The sequence below is a fragment of the Lycium barbarum genome, chromosome 10 (genome assembly GCF_019175385.1).
Source record: "Lycium barbarum isolate Lr01 chromosome 10, ASM1917538v2, whole genome shotgun sequence".
NCBI classification, from domain to species: domain Eukaryota; kingdom Viridiplantae; phylum Streptophyta; class Magnoliopsida; order Solanales; family Solanaceae; genus Lycium; species Lycium barbarum.
Window position 1 is genome coordinate 108,949,525 of NC_083346.1, and position 17,072 is coordinate 108,966,596.

General features: G+C 35.6%; 2 long non-coding RNA genes across 2 annotated transcripts; one reads left to right on the top strand and one right to left on the bottom strand.

Annotated features, from left to right (window-relative positions):
• Window positions 1-8,664: 8,664 nt before the first annotated feature.
• LOC132614504 (uncharacterized) lies at window positions 8,665-10,270 on the top strand. The gene is made up of 2 exons (XR_009572320.1): window positions 8,665-9,271; window positions 9,999-10,270. It is a non-coding gene; the product is annotated as an uncharacterized LOC132614504 (long non-coding RNA).
• Window positions 10,271-10,990: 720 nt separating this feature from the next.
• LOC132615806 (uncharacterized) lies at window positions 10,991-16,189 on the bottom strand. The gene is made up of 2 exons (XR_009572849.1): window positions 14,737-16,189; window positions 10,991-11,273 (listed from the first exon to the last, which is right to left on the bottom strand). It is a non-coding gene; the product is annotated as an uncharacterized LOC132615806 (long non-coding RNA).
• Window positions 16,190-17,072: the final 883 nt, after the last annotated feature.

A 17,072-nucleotide genomic window follows, 5' to 3' on the forward strand; every position in this document is an offset into this window, starting at 1 on the left:
AAGTGAGGTCCAGCAATGCTATAGAACTACAAAGTCGTTAGAGTTTAGAAATTTAGATTATTCGTGCAGTGGTGCTATAATGGTAGTAGTGGTTGTAAAGGGAGAGGAGACGATAGTGATGAGTGAATAAGGGGAAGAGAGTGGTAAATGAGTTGGGCGGTGAGGTGGCATGCCACGTGGTGTCCGCCTTACTGAGTTGTCAGTATCACGTCAGATTTGGTGTCCAATTTGGATAATTTTAACGGAGGGAGTATATTTGGACCAAAGTATAACTTGAGGAGTATATTTTGACTCAAAGTATAACGGAGGGGTATATTTGAACCCAAAATATAACGGGAGGAGTATATTTGAACTCAAAATATAACGAAGGGTATATTTAGCCTTTTTTCAATAGTACAGGGGTATATTTGACCCTTTTCCGATAGTAAAATTATTGTATAGCTCTAACAAATCTCCTTCAATCACTTTCCAAGTGATTGATTTCATCTTCTGATCAACGGCTTCAATCACTTCCTTAATAATCTTCTCTTTTCCATCTATAATCACTAAAATCGGAAAATAAAGGAGATGTTACTCCAAATTCACCTGTCCAATTCCTCATAAAAAACTTGAACATTCACAAAATAATATCTTCATGTTTTTTATTTTGTTTTTTTCTCATTTTCTCCAAAAATTGTCTAATGCTCATGCATATGGGTGTCAACGGGGCAGGATGGATCGAATTTGGGTGGGTCAAAATGAATTGAGTTAATAAATGGGCGGACCAATGCCCCCACCTTCACCAAAAAAAAAGAAGTTACTTGGTCAGAAATGGTTGGACTGAAATGGGCTAAAGAAAAAGTCATAATTCAACCTACCCAATTCTAATTAAGTTTTAATTTTCTTGTTTTTTGTTTTTTATAATTTTTTTAAGTACCTTTACAATATATAACAAAAATTAAAAACATTTAATAAAGTTTTTCATAAGTCAATTTGAGCTACATATTAGCCCAATTTTTAAATGAGTTGTATTAGGCAGATCAAAATGGGTTAGGTTAAAACTTGGGCAGGTCAAGCGGGTTAGACGTATCATGTTTTATGGTCTAATTTTGTCACCCTTACTTATGAAGAAGAGACTGTGTTCTTCTTTTTCTTGAAGGGAATTGTCTTTACAAATCTAGCTAAAAGAACATTTGACATTGTGGAAAATATATGGCAATTGGTAGGTAAACCTATAAATATGATAATAATGTGTTTGGTATGACTAAAGTAATTTCCCATGAACAAAAAGTTTTTTCCGGGAAAATGTTTGGAAAAATTTAAGGGTGTGGTCAATGAAGAGAGGAAAATCATGAGGTATAAGGTTTAAATTCTTGCGGAGGTAAAAGCAGTGGGTGATTTATGTCCATCTACATAAGCTTTGGTAGATAGAGTTACCTGGTACATGTTGCTAATGGGATAATATTCTCTCTTTGGTATAGCAAAATGTTGTGAAAAGACTGTGGTGACAAAATGTTCATCAGAAGTTGTCCTTATATAGATTTTAATTATGTGTGAAGTTCTGGTAGAAAATATTATCCACAACACACATGTTATAGGTGGTTGTACAAGAAGCCATAAAACTTGTACTTCTTGAAATTGTAAATTCTCTTTGTTCCAAATTGATACATTTTCCAATAGATATAGTTTTTGCGGCGATATGTGTTTAACAAATATATTTTTTTTTTTTTGGTGGCACAGCTTGTTTTTAATTCTATTTTCCATGGACCAGTGATGTTTTTTGTTCTTTCAATTAGGAATTTGTTCTTCTCCATGAAGCTTATTTTTAAAAATGATGAATTTGGATGGTTGAAAAATTTGACAAACAAGTGTTAGGCTTAAACTCATATTCTTAAAGGTGAAGCACATTTATTGATTATGTCAACGTCATTAGACTATTTCTCGTAATATAAATCACCCAATTTACGTAAGTATCATAGAAGTCTAATCTATTTTTTCTTTGGAAAAAAGTAAAATTTGCCCATGAACTATGCAAAATGGAACAGATTTGTCCTCAGTTAATAAGTGGGGGTCAAATATGCCCTCGCCGTTACTAACTAGGGCCAAATTTGCCCATATTTTCAAAATGTCGAAGCTTAGTACCAGGTGATGACATATGTCACGCAATTAAGGATCAATATTTTAAAACAAAGGGAAAATTTGAACTTTTTGCATAGTTTAAGGGCAAATTTGACTCTCTGCCATAGTTCATGCGGAAATTTGACTCTTCCCCCTAATTTTGAGTTTTAAAGTATTTTAATCCTCCTTGTTCAATTCCCGCCACTACCTCTACCACCAGTCATCCTTTCTTCCTCCTTCCTCCTTGTATCTCCCTACCATCAATGTTATCATCACCTCCATCACCATTTTCTCTTACCCCCTTTCCTTTCTCTTTCTCTCTACCCGTCCCCACCTACACCACTAGGAGGGAATGCGCTAAACTAATTGATACATGTAATGTAGATCATACTATTTCAATACAGGTATATAACTGCATAGGGGTCAAAGAAGGAAGAAAGAGTGATTGGTGGCAAAGGTAGTGTTGCGCAGAGAGAAAAGAGGAATAAAATTTGACCCTTATATGGCTGTATATATATTTTTTATTCATCATTTCTCTCTCCGCTCCACTACCTTTATCACCAATCACACTTTCTTCCTCCTTTGTTCCCTATGTGACTATACACCTGTATTAAAATAGTATTCCCTCTGTTTCAATTTATGTGAACCCATTGAACTGGGCGCGACATTTAAGAAAAAGTGAAGACTTTTGAAACTTGTGGTTCAAAATAAGTCTTGAATATTTGTGTGGCTGTAAATCATTTCATAAAGTAAATTTATTTCTAAATTAGGAAAGAGGTTATTCATTTTGGCACGGACTAAAAAGGAAATAGGTTCATATAAATTGAAACAGAGGGAGTATTCAACATTACATGTATCAAGTTGTTTAGCGCATTCTCTCCTTGTCGTGTAGATGGTGGTGGGGTGACGAGGAGAGAGGAAGAGAAAGGGCCGGGCCGGGCCATTTAAATGTGGGCCACAAGGGGCCGGGTCGGGGCCGGGCCGGGCCGTAAGTTAAGTGGGCCGGGCTGGGGGCCGGGCTTGGAGAGGGAAAGGGTGTCCGGCCCAGCCCACCTCGGATAGGGGCTACACGTCGGGCTAACCGGGCCCGTTAGTGGGCCGGGCCAGGTTTTAATTAGTGGGCCGGGCCGGGTTTTAGTTAGTGGGCCGAGCCGGATTTTAATTATTTAAAAAAAAAATTCTAATGCTAAAATTTATTAAGTTTAATACTTTAAAATCTAGTTGTTGTCAACTTTATTTTAACCTTCAAGTTCCTTAAATTATACTTTGGCCCTATTTTCAAACTATAAATACCATTCATTCTTCTCCATATTATCTCACAATTCCCTACTCTCCTCTTTCTCTAAATTTCCTACTCATCTAAATGGGAACTAAATGGGAACAATGCACATGAGTTTTGATACTAAACCAAAGTTCTTAATTTAATTATCTCATCTGATCCTAAGTCCTAATGTCATGTGCAGATTGTCACGTCTCCATCATCGGTGGAGACATTTCAATATGCTAAAACATATTTAATTATTATTATATATAAAATATTTGAAACTAATAAGATTATATTAATATATTATTATATATATAACTAATAGTTTATATTATTATATAGTATACTGTATAACCTATTGAAATATTTTTGAACTTGTGTAAGCCAACAGCAAGATAGTAACTTAAAAGGGGTATTTGATTTATTTCACGCATCAGCAATTTCAGAGGCTTGTCATTTCACTGATTTTGTCAGCCTATTATAATGTCTTGTTGCTTTTGGGCACTGATCAATGTTTGTACCTCCTTGCAGAAATTTATCTTGGAGTTGCTACTTGTGTAGGATTAGTTTTACACAATTACATTTATAGTTCTATTTTGACTGCGTACAAATTATTATTCTTGTAAATAAAATTATAACACAAATTTGAAAAGAAATTCAAAGGCTCAGTGAACCTTTAGTTTTATTAATCGATAATTGCAAAGTCGAATTTAAATTTTAAATCTTACAAACTTACAACTACTTTTCTTTGATTTCGTAAACTTAAACTAGAAAAAGAAAATTCAATTTGACAACTCTTCAAATTTAAATCTACATATTTTCCACCATTTTATTCAATTCTTTCATTTAGTAGCAATTAAATATTAACGAATCCGATTCCTCTTCATTTTTATTGTCTCCATTTTTCTCAAGTTCTTACTTGAATAAGAGACACATTACATGAGTTAAAATTAATGGTTAAGTTTTAATTAACTAAAGTAAGATTCTAACTATGGTTTGAATAATTAATAAATATTTCATATATTTGCTTCCAAAATTTTAAGAATCCCACAATTATAGCTACAACTATTTTATTGGGATACAATGTTTTTAAAATACTTATTATTAGTAATAAATGTAATACTTATCTTTTTTTTTTTTTTTTTAATTTGAAGTGGGCCGGGCTGGGCCGGGCCGGTGCCCCGGTGGGCCATCACCCGGGCTGATGGTGGGCCGGGCTGGTAGGCTGTCCACCTTGTCCGGCCCAGCCCCCTAATAAAACCCACCTAGCCCAGCCCCTTACACCTATTAGTGGGCTTGGGCCGGGCCGGTGGTGGGCCGGGTTTACCGGGCCTGGTTCGGGCTGGCCCGGCCCACTTGACACCCTTATCTGCAACCAAAAAATCTAAAACATATATGTATACATGGGCCTACAAGGCCTCAACCTGTATGAACTCTCTACTGACATAATATAACTGACCACAAGTGTAAATACATCTATAAAAGCCTCTAAGAGTGACTCACATAACCTGTCCTGGCCTACCCATGAAGTCTACAAACATGATCTGATAATCTGACAACTAGACTCGGCTGCACTCCGGAAGAAATGGATTCTTACCGACCGTTTGCTGAATATCGACCCTGTCTACTGTAAGGGTTTCATCAAACGGGCTACCTAAACCTGCAGGCATGAAATGCAGCGCCCCAACAATGGGACGTTAGTACAAAGAATTGTACCAAGTATGTATGGTAGATAATAACTGAATAACTGAAACTGAAACTGAACTAATATACATGATATATTGAATATAAACAGAGGAGTCAATGATAATATGGAAACATATCTACCTGTCTCTGTCTCATATCATAAATGCAATACTGAAAATAAACTATCCGGCCTCATGCGAGGTCCAGTGTGTAAGCGCATAGCCCCGAAGGCAACATGAATGGTCTGAAGACAGTGCACAACCCTGAAGGAAAATTTAAAGGATGAAGAATGCATGTTATGCAATGCAATGCAATGCAATGGCCATATGTCAAACTTTGTACACACACGCTAGTGGTCATTCCATCTAGTCGTGACCCATAAGGGGACTCGCGAGGTCCATATACCTTATTGCGGCGTGCAACCCAATCCCTTATTGCGGTGTGCAACTCGATCCAAATATATAGGTTCGAATGAATGCATGTGTGGAACAATATCAAGATTGATACCAATCATATAAGCATCAGTCAACAACAATAAGTTAAGAATCTTATCCACAAGCTCTTAAGCTCGTAAGTAACTTGCTATAGTTAATAATTTACAATCCTTATTAACCAACTTACTACCTCCTTGTTCATATTCTACTCACTCTCTCATTAAGAACGTTTATGATTATCTTATGAACTTATAGCTATCCTTATTAGAACTTTTAAGATCTTATTCTAGAGGTTATGCAATTATTTCTTTCATGAACCATGTGATATATCTGGCTTGTTTGACTGCTCATATGAAAGTATCAATCAATAAGTAATAAGCTTACGGGTTTGTATTCGAACGATTTATAATCTCATCAAGAGATTTCCTATATTCTGTAACTTTATACTAAATAGGTAATATATGTCGTCTCTTAACTCTTTCTTATATTAAGTTCAATCTTACAAAATTTAGGAGCGATATAACTATCTTCGTAGGTTTCTATCAATCTTGTAGACATATATCTATAGACGTTGGATGTCATAATGCCTTATAGGTCACACTCTTCTTCTTATTCTGCAAACTATGTTTTACGCTTAGCTCATTAAACTGTTCATATGCAGCTTGATAACATCCAAATCCACTCATCAAGTGAGAAAGTGTACACAGTCGTATGCAATATAATTTACTCAACTATGAGTCGGGGTCGAATCCCACAGAGAACAATATACTAGGTGATTAAGCAAGTAAGGAATTTTCACTTTCTACACTAATCCAAACACTTCATACTATTTTAATTTTGAGAAATATTATAACTAATAAAAAAATATAAACTAACCTAAAAAGCAAGTAAAATGATCAATGGTCACAAGCATGGATACAAGGAACTCTCAAGTAACGATCTAACATATTTTATGATTTTACAACTAAGAGCACGTCTATGTTAATAGATAATGATTTTTAAAATCTCGTTGAAAGTCTTCCAACCAAATCAATGAATTTCACCCTAAGCTTTTCCAAGCCTTAGAGTGTGATATTAAGCGCACAATTGAATCTCAAGTTAACTTTTTTATTCCTAACTCAAGTTATTAGATGGGGTTTAAAGCCCTAAATCCTTGTTAATAATCTTTCCCAACCTCAATTTTCTCTTCCGAGCCCAAATCGAAGTAAATGCGCGAATCTTAGGGTTAGCTAATCCCTTAAGAAACACTAAAAAACAAGATTAATTAAAGCAACAAAGAGCCACTTGATTAGAAATAAGAATCATTCAATACATAAGCAAAACAAGAGTTTTAATCCAAATTTTTAATCATGAATATTCCCATAAACAAAATTCAAGTGAAGAAATAAATACTACACACTTAAATGTTCAATACAAAGCATGAAATTTAAGAAATGAAGTAAAGGTTCAAGAAAGTACTCAATCAAATCTTCAAATCTTCAACCCCAAAGTGTGGTGTAAGAACCCTAGCTCCCAAACTTGTGTGAATGGACAAAGATGAAAATAATTGCTCCTAAGTCATGCACTTATAGCTCCCCAATTTTCCCACATCAAAGTATGACCAAAACAGCCCCAAATATTTAGTTTTGTAGATCTGGCCCGTTTTTGCACTTTTAACAATTGTTTTTTTGTTTTCTTCAATTTGACCTCTTTTGACTTGTTTTCACTTGGTTTCTTTCCGGATCACTTCTAAATCACATAAACTAAATCTTCAAATCTTCAACCCCAAAGTGTGGTGTAAGAACCGTAGTTCCCAAACTTGTGTGAATGGCCAAAAATGAGAATAATTGCTCCTAAGTCATATGCTCTTATAGCTCCCCAATTTTCACACATCAAAATATGACCAAAACAGCCCCAAATATTCAGGTTTGCAGGTCTGGGCCGTTTTTGCACTTTTTGCCACTTTTTGTGTTTTCTTCAATTTGGCCTCTTTTGACTTGTTTTCACTTGGTTTCTTTCCTAATCACTTCTAAATCACACAAACCTGCAAAATAAGAGTAAACCACAGTAAATGCATTATCTTCTCAATTAAACATAGCAAAAATCTAAGATTAAAGAAGCGATAAATAGGTATAATACCAACTTATCAAACTCTCGAACTTCAACTATTACTTGTCCTCAAGCAAATCAAAACTTACAATTTCCTTCAAAGGAACCAACAATTGTGCACCAACATCATACCAAGCCAAAAAGTTCACTTTAAGCACAAACACATGACTTTAATTGGTACCAATAATTAATCCAAAACATATGAATCAGTAACTTCTTCTCAAAAACTTCATTTTCATTTCAATTGCTCAAACATTATGTTAATCAAATTACCAATCAAGTCATGACACTAAAGCTTCAAAAATTTTCCTCATTATCACAAAACAACTTTCTTTTGTTCATTCCTCTTTTGTTCATTCCTCTCAATTGGAAAATGAAACAAATTCACATCTCAAATTCTCATGTGCCCTCACACTCAGGAGAGAATCCCACATATAAAAAATGCAACTCAACAGGGATATCAAATGGAAGGAATTAACTCTCTCCCTTTAACAAAGATGTTCAAATGCACACAAGTAGTGCCATAAGCTTGCCGTTGTTGACACCTAATTTTGGCTCGACGTGCTTAAAATTAACGTTTTGGGGGGCCCTGATTCGTTAAAGAGCACGAAATACATTTTTTACACATTTTTACATTTTTTCAACAATTTATTGATGATTACCCTTTTTTAGGAATTTTCTCAATTTATTGTCATTTTTTTTCAAGAACCATTATTTTGCACATGTATAGCACAATATTACCATTTTCGTGCAATTAAATTGTTTCTTAATTTTATAGCAATACATTTTCATATCTTGCACATTAATATTTATATTTTATACTTACGTTATTATTTATACGTGTATTAATTAATTATGTTTTAGTGCAGTCCGATAGTGTAGAAAAAATTGAAGTAATTAATTTTTAAACGCGGAGCAAGAATTCGATCAAGTAAAGGTCTTATCATTTAAAAAAAAAAAAAAGTTGATTGAGGTGATGTGTTGGGGACAAAGGGGTATGACTTCATTATTTTTTAGATAAAAAAAAAGGTGTTTGTTTATATTATAAGAAAAGGGTGGGGTTAATTTAATGAGGGGACACACACAACACTTCCACTTCTCAGATTTTTTTTTCCCTCATTATTCTCCATACCTAAAATTTTTCAGATTTTGGCATCCTCTCTCTCTTCTAAACCTAATATTTCTTCTCCCCCTTCTCTCTTACAAAATAGCCGCCGCCGACCACCACCCCGGCGAGCCACCATCTCCACGAATCGAACCCCACCACGCCACCGCAGAGCCACCACAGTCCCACTCCCTTTTCCCTTTTCTTCCCACTGCCCTTTTCCCCTCCAACCACAACTCCGCCTACGAGAAACCATAGCCACAAGCCACCAGCTGCCCGTTCCTCCCTTTCCCGTCACTGCTCCGATGAGCTAAGACCAGCGAACAATAACTCCGCCACCAACCACCGCGAAACAACCAGCAACCAAACAACACCACAACCAGCAACCAAACGACACCACCACTAGTCCACTTCTTCTTCCTCGACACCACTGCCAAACAACACCATTCATAAGCAAAGCTCTTTCATTTGCTTCTTTGATTTCCATCTCTCTGTTTCCTCCATTCATTTCATTACTTAGTATTCTCTTTTTCTTCCATTATTCCATTCCATATATATTCCTCTTATTCTTTTGCTCTGTTTCTTTTTCTTCAAAAGGTAAATGCTGCAACCTCCGTTTCATTCATTTGATCATTATGTCATTTTCTGTTGTGTCGGTGCGTAAGAATTTTTTCTCTAGTCTTGATCATGAAAATTTGACGTTCTCATCCTTAGAAAAGAAAAAGGAATGTTTTCTTTTTAATCTTTTATCAGTGATATTTACTTGCACTACTGGTCCTGATGATGGCTTTCATTTTCAGTAGCTCTTTTTGTTACCACCTGTTTTGTCGTTTCTTATTTGATAGTAGATGATCATCCAGATTTTGCAGCTAAAAAAACCAAATGTACATTTTCAAAATCTTTGCCATATTCTTTGTTGTTGACTGAAAAGAGATCAGATTGTGGGAATTTTCTTGATAGAAAAGTCTTATTTTTTTTTCAGCTAGTCAAAACCGAGAAAAGAAAGATGGGGTTCTAGAGTTATAGTCTGGAAATTCCAACTTCACGTTTTTTTTAGTGATAGAAAGTGTGAACACTAAGCTTTGACAAAAAATATTGGTAGAAAAGTCTGGTGGTAACCGTCACCGCTAGAAAAAATAGTATACGTTATCCATTGAAACATAAATATAACATAATTTGACTTGGCCGATGAAGAAATTTTCGTCGATTTCCAAAGCCTTTCATGTATAAAGACGGATTTTTATTTTAAGTTTATTCATTATTTTTTAATTCATCCGATAATTATTTATTCTCTTACTAACATTTTTTATTAAGTCTCATGCAGGTATCTGAAGTTATTTTTTGAAGATGACATTCAAAAGAAGTTCAAATAGCTTCTTAAATTCTTTGTTTATATATTTTTTTTACTTTCTTAAATTATGCAAGCATAAAATATAGTGAAACTTTACTTTTTAGGGTGTAGGTTAGTGGTATTTATTTATGATCTGCTTAGGTGATTTAAATTTTATGTGTTTTAGACAAATTAATATTAGACAGTTATTATTTTTGTAGCTAATATTCTTATAGTTATCATGTTTTGCTAGAGTTTTAATTCAATAGCTTAGCACACTTAAGTGAATAAATAGGGTGATTTGCCTCAATATTTAGGCTTTAGAATATACTCTCATAATTAATTGATTAGGTGTACATACTTAGCTAGTTAAATTAGTTAACTCACTTCGAGTGCAAAATAATTACATGCCCATTTTTTTTATACCTTTGTCACATACCTAAGCTTTTAAGTTGCACATAACTTTTTTTTAATAATTATTATATCACATATGTATAAAATACGTATTGCATGATTATTTATGTGAATATTCATATCATTCTTTAGTCTAAATTTTATTAATTTTTGTAAATAATAAATCCTTTTTACACATCCCTCGTATAGTTAAATTGGTCCAGCCGGGAACCACATTTGTGGATTCTGAAAGATGCTTAACACCTTCCCTTCGGAATAATCTGAACCCTTACCTAGAATCTCACTTATTTTCATAGACCATGTTAAGCTGCATATATTAATAATTCATAGGTACCCTAGTATACCTTAAATGCTAGGTGGCGACTCTGTACATAATTAACTATTTCAGAGTTCCATAAGTTGTGCTTTGTTTAGCCCTTGGTAAAAATAGGGTGCAACAGCCGTTCATGTATTTTGTCACGACCCAATCTAGCTAAGTCGCGTGGGCACCTACCTTTTCCACCTCGGTAGGCAAACCCTTACCCCAACAATATCAAAAACATGAATTAATAAATAAATAAGCGGAAGAGATAGAAATCATGTAAGTCTGACGTAATAATAGATAGAATATGCGGAATACATCAAACCTCCCCAGATATCTGTCTAGTCATACAAGAGCAACTAACTAGATACTACAAGTCTGAAAATAACAAAATACACCAATGTCTGAATATGTCTCAGAATATAAATAAGATGTAGAATAAGGAAGAATCTCCAAGGCGGCGGACTTCCCCGTGCTTACCCTGTAAGACTCTGAGTAGCAACTCTCGCACCTCAATCAGCCACGAGAAATGGAGGTTGATCCTACCTGGAACTCTGCATTCATAAAAGAATACAACAAGTGCAGATCAATACAAATAACAAGTACTGGTAGGTGTCATAGCCGACTAAGTTTAGCTAACATATATCAAGTCAATAAAGTAAGATAAATAGGTAATCAATCAAGGTATAAGTCAAAAACAAGCCAGAAATCAAGTACACGCCATCACCTAGGTTATAACATCTAAACCCAATTGTGTCAAGTCTCAAATACTCAGTCTGAATCCGTATATCACAAGTACATCACAAGAATATCACAACAGAAGCCAAAGGGCAATGCAATGCAATAATGTATGAAATATATATGCAATGAAATGTTGTGTACACATGTACTCCGGACGAAAATATCTACGTCTTGGTAGCACAACCCATGAGGGACTCGCAAAGTCCATGTACCTCACGGCTCCGGCACAAACCTCGGCAATCGTTACCTTACGATTCCAGCAAAAACCTCGGTAATCGCTATGCACAACCTCGATTTCGGGATAACCATCGGATATCAGTCTTCACGTCACTCTCATCCAACTGAGCCCAGCTCATCACAATGTTTTCTCAAATATCATTAGTGTATCAACAATATGTCATGAAGGATGAGAATGCGTATAATGTATGAGTTCAATGTCAATAATCAGATCAATATCACAAGTATCATGCATGGGTACGCCACCAATATCATGAAAAGGCTACACAAGCCATATAGTACACTATCCTCGTATCAAACGTCACAAGTAAAATACTACAATATCATGATCAAGATATATCAATAGTCTTCAATATCTACTATCATCATGTGGCATCAAGCCAACAACAACAGAACAAATCAAGTCACAACACAATGGGGTGGCTAGCCCTAATCACACAATAGGGCCCAACCTAAGGAAATATTCAACCCAACTTCATACCCGAAGGTTTACATGCTTTCTCCAACAATATCGTCTAAATATATGCTTCACTAAACGAAATCTCACCATAGGATAAACCATAACCTACCTGGAAGGCCGAACAACAATATCACCAACAATCACTCCTTAGCCTTTCCTTTCCTTTGAGCCTTGATATCAAGGAAGTCTAAGCATATTCGAATCATGGAACTAGAATCAAGAAGAACATCAAACAAACCCTACTTCTATTCAAGACCCAAATCCCTGACCTATGGAATAGGTTTAATGAACTAGAAGGGTGAAATTAGAAATCTAAAGGTCCCAACATGAAATTAAAACTCTTGGTGATCAATTCCCATCAATAGCAATCTAGAATAAACAAAAATTCACTCAATTTCAGATTCTAAGCAAAACTCCCAAATTTGGGTATAAACCCCAACTTCCAATTCCACAAATTAGCCTCTAATTAGGAAGAAGTTATGAAATACATGATTCTAATAATCAATTCAATGCTTAAAGAAACTAACCCAACCAACAAATCATGATTTAAAAGCCTAGAAAGAATATTCATTAAACCCACTTTAATCTTCAATCACTTAATGAACTATCAAGATAAAGGGATTCTAAGATGATTAGGGATAATGGAAGAGCAAAGAGATTAGAAGAACTTACCACCAAGATCTTCTCCAAGAATACCCTAGATTTTCTCCAAGTAGCTCAGATTTCGGAATAATAATAAATGAGAGACTAAAGGGCTTTTAATACACAATTAATGAAATAACAGGCTTGATACCGATTCGGTGGCAGCGGGACCGCCCTCTCAGACCGCCGAGACGGTTGGGCTACAAATACACTTGGCCGCCCCAGTGGGCCATCCCACCGCTATGACGGTACCGCCGGGACTGTAAAGGTGCCGCCATGGCAGACACCAGCACCAGATTTTCCAAAAATAATTACAATCTCAATCCAAAATCTCGACTAATACCTGAGGTCATTTGCTCACAAATTACATACACAGACACACAAAATGGCCTCAGAATTCCCAACGGAGATCTCGTTGACCGAGTCAACTCCTGATAGCTCAATTCCAACTTCCCAACCCAAGTTCCAAAATGCACCCGAGTGCATTGGGAGCCGAACCAGATATGCACACAAGTTCTAAATGACCATCCGGACCATTGAAATCGACGGATTTCTGAAAGAGATCCGTTTATCCAAAAGTCAACTTTGACTCAACTCTTTTTCGCTTAAAGCCAATTTTTCCCCAAAAATTCACCAAAATCAACCCCGAACAGCTCGGGAAGAGTGTTAATGGTCTTCTTAGGTCAAAAGTGGGCTAAACAAGCTCGGGGAAGGGTCAAAATCCCCGAAAGGATTATAACGACTAAGCGTGTCGTCACATATTTCTCCAGTAATGTAGACACACTTGGCTCAAAATCCATTAGGACTTAAAAGGGTTGTAATGTAGGCTTTTGGTTAAGGTAGGGCACAATTTGGGTAAGAGTGACTCAAAACCTCCATAAGCACTACAATTTTCAACGATCAAACACACTTTCTTTAAAACTTTTCCACTTTTTTCTTCATCTTTTCATTTCACCCCTAGTCTTCCCTTTATTCACAACACTTCATTCTTTCTTCCTTTTTCTTCATTCTTTTTGTTATTTTTTTTTTCTCAAAATACCAAGGAAGGTTCCATTTTTTTTTTCTGTTCTACTACTTTGTTTCCCCACCTTTTCACCTTTAAAGTAGCTCACACATCACAACTTTTTCCAAGCATCACCCCCAAACTTAGGCTTTTAGCCTATGTTTTCACTTTCAAAACACTTAGGGGGTAGGATGCCAAAAGATAGGTCAATTAAGAACAAACGGTTAAAACTTGTAATATGGTTGCCAAAGAAAAGGTTAAAAGCTCAAAAGGGGTTGACTAGGGAAAATATACAAGGGTAGGAAATTTAAGGCACAAAAACGGTCCAAGGAAGGCATAATATCATTTTTCAACCCAAGTGTAACCTAGAATTTCGCCTTGAAACACATTTTGGAAAAGTTTCAGACCACAAGATATGCAAAAGAACTCACAAATAAACCTCACCACACATGGTAAATGAAGACACAAGTAAAATATGTATCCAAGATCCAATAGTAACAAATATACTCAAAAAGTCACTCTTAATCTAAATAGACTAATTAGTGAATGAAAGAGTCAAAATTTGAGTCTAAAGGCCAAAACAAGAATCATTACTTCAATCATTTTTTTTCAAAGATAAAAAATTCATATGCCAAAGTTTAAGTCATGTTGGTACCAAGTAAGCCACACAAAGGGTCAAAAAAAAAAAAAAATCACAACCAACACCTATTATATAAAGAAACTAAAAAAAAAAAAAACTTATACTAACTAAAAAGAAAGTCATTTTACCAAATTGTCATTCTTCACATGGCAAATCACACCCCATCACAAAAATATCTATTAAAATGAAGCCTCCCCCAACTTAAAATGTTGCACTGTCCTCAATGCAACTAACAATAAAAGCAGACTAAGAGGAACTCCATGAAAAGAAATAGCATTCAACCAAAGTGGCAACCTCATTTCTGGCATATCATTCTTCAAGATGGAATCTTTGAAATATGGTGTTTGGTGCATCAGATTCTCATCCAGCTTTTCATCATCAAATTAATGTTAGCAGAGTATATTTCATATTGCATTATACTCCTCCACAAACAAGGCCTGCGAGAAAATAAAGTCATCCCAACAGTTGAAAATATCTCTCGAGATCGGAATGCCATTCTTATCGTATTCCAGAATTCCATCTTCTGAAACCTTGAGCTTTCTATCTTCAAATTCTCTCACCCCCAATCATGTAGAATATACTGATAATAACCAAGCACCCAAGTAATCATTCAACAAAAAAGATCTCACCACAAGATGGTCCCAAACAGTAATTTGCAGTGCATCTCATCACATAAAGCTTCACCACAATGTTAATTGCTTCAAGATAGCATAAAATGAATCTCTCAAGAGGAGTGTTTGATGCACAGGCAATCAAGGAAATATTCAGCAAACAAATAAAATCACTGCCATGACAGTCCCTTTTCATCAAATTATTAGCATGTACACACTGCCATTACTTGTCTCAAACATCAACAATGTGTTTTAGGAAATTATCCTAACCAACATTACCATTGATTAGCACAAAGTGTTAACCTAACCACCACAATAGAGAAATCAACATGATTCTTTTCATTCAGCTACGTGCAAACACATAAAACCTACTAGGGAACAAGCCACGATGAAAAATCGCAAGCCTAGCTACACTTTGATGCCCAAAAGAGTGTTTTTTTCAATAGTTGCAATGTATAGCTCGAGAAATCTGAATAAAACACTTTGAAATCAACCCGAACTACCCCCACTTACTTCTTCACATCTCCTAGTATCACTCGGTTACTCAGACTTCACCAGCGAACTAGTTTTCCTCTCAGACAATTCATCGAACAGGTTACGTGCAACCAAACCGTTTGAAACATATAGGCAATTGATTTACCCTTCCAAATTAATGAGAATTATAATCAATCAATCATACTTCATCCCAATCATCCAACAACACCAAATTGCACAGTTATGCTCTAGCTCCTCAACAAAAGAATTACATCGACAGAAAGAGAAAAAGAAAAATTATGTAATAGAAAGAAAGTGATGGAGAGAAAGAGAGTAGAAAACATTACCTGGTTGATGTGTTTCTGGTGATATCGTGTGTGCAGGGTCGCGAGTTGGGGTTATAAACAAAGAGTGAATAAAATTCAAAGGGTAGAGAGTTTGAAATAAAATGGGAGAGGTGAGTAGTCTTGTGTTTTTAAACACTTACCTGGTGAACCAGTACCCAAAATGAAGAGCTGCACTGCTGAAGACATATTTCAGATATTAAAGAGCTGTCTTATTTTTCTTTCTTTTTGCACTGCGTAACCACTGTAACGTCTTAGATTCTGTCTAAATCAATTTCAAAATTTATGAAGCTTGATAAAATGATCAAAAATAATAAAATAAACTTATCCAAAAATTAAAATTATAAAATTAAACAAAAAATTAAGAAAACATGAGTTGCCTCCATAAAGCACCATATTTAACGTCGTGACACGATGTATATCAACTTTACCACTTTTCCCTCCATTTGGAGGTTATGAATTTTCTCCCCAACTTTGAATCAAGACTACGATAGCGCTCGTGGAGTAGTGGTAGGAAAGCAAAGAGGCCAACTCTCGGGTGTCACATCTTACACTTTTTGGCCTTTAAGTGAGGGATATCATTTTGTTTTCTGGGCATGACAAACTTCAAAATGAACTCACCTTGTTCTTCACCTCCAAAATCCTCCATAGGCTCAGTTAGTTCGATTTCCATATCATCAACCAAGCACAATGTTGAAAAATGGTTGGAATGCGGTCTAAGGCGATCCATTTTCAACTTTGCTCCATTTTTGACATCCTCATCCCCAAATGAACTAGAGTCCTCAAAAATTATTTGATGAACCTTTTTATGCAACTCTAGTATCATTTCTTCAACTTCAGCATCATTCACTACTTTTGGGTCGGTTGGTTGGCAATCTACCATTAGCTCTTCAAAATCAATCTTGACCTGTTCTTCATTGAAAACCAACTCAAAACTACTATCCATGACCCTTTGATATTGAGCATCACATGCTTCAATTTTTGCATTCAAATCGGTCTCCAATTCTCCGATAGCAATTTCAAGTAGCTTTACTTCTTAACTTTGCTCAACCTGAATTTTTAGAAATTCTTCCATCATTCGTGCAATGCCTTCACGGTGGTCCCCATAGACTTCGAATTTTTGAGCTTGATTCATTAGCCAATCCTGGCTCAAAATTTCCACATTGTCAAGTTTTTCTTCATTGTGAGTCGTCCAAAGCAT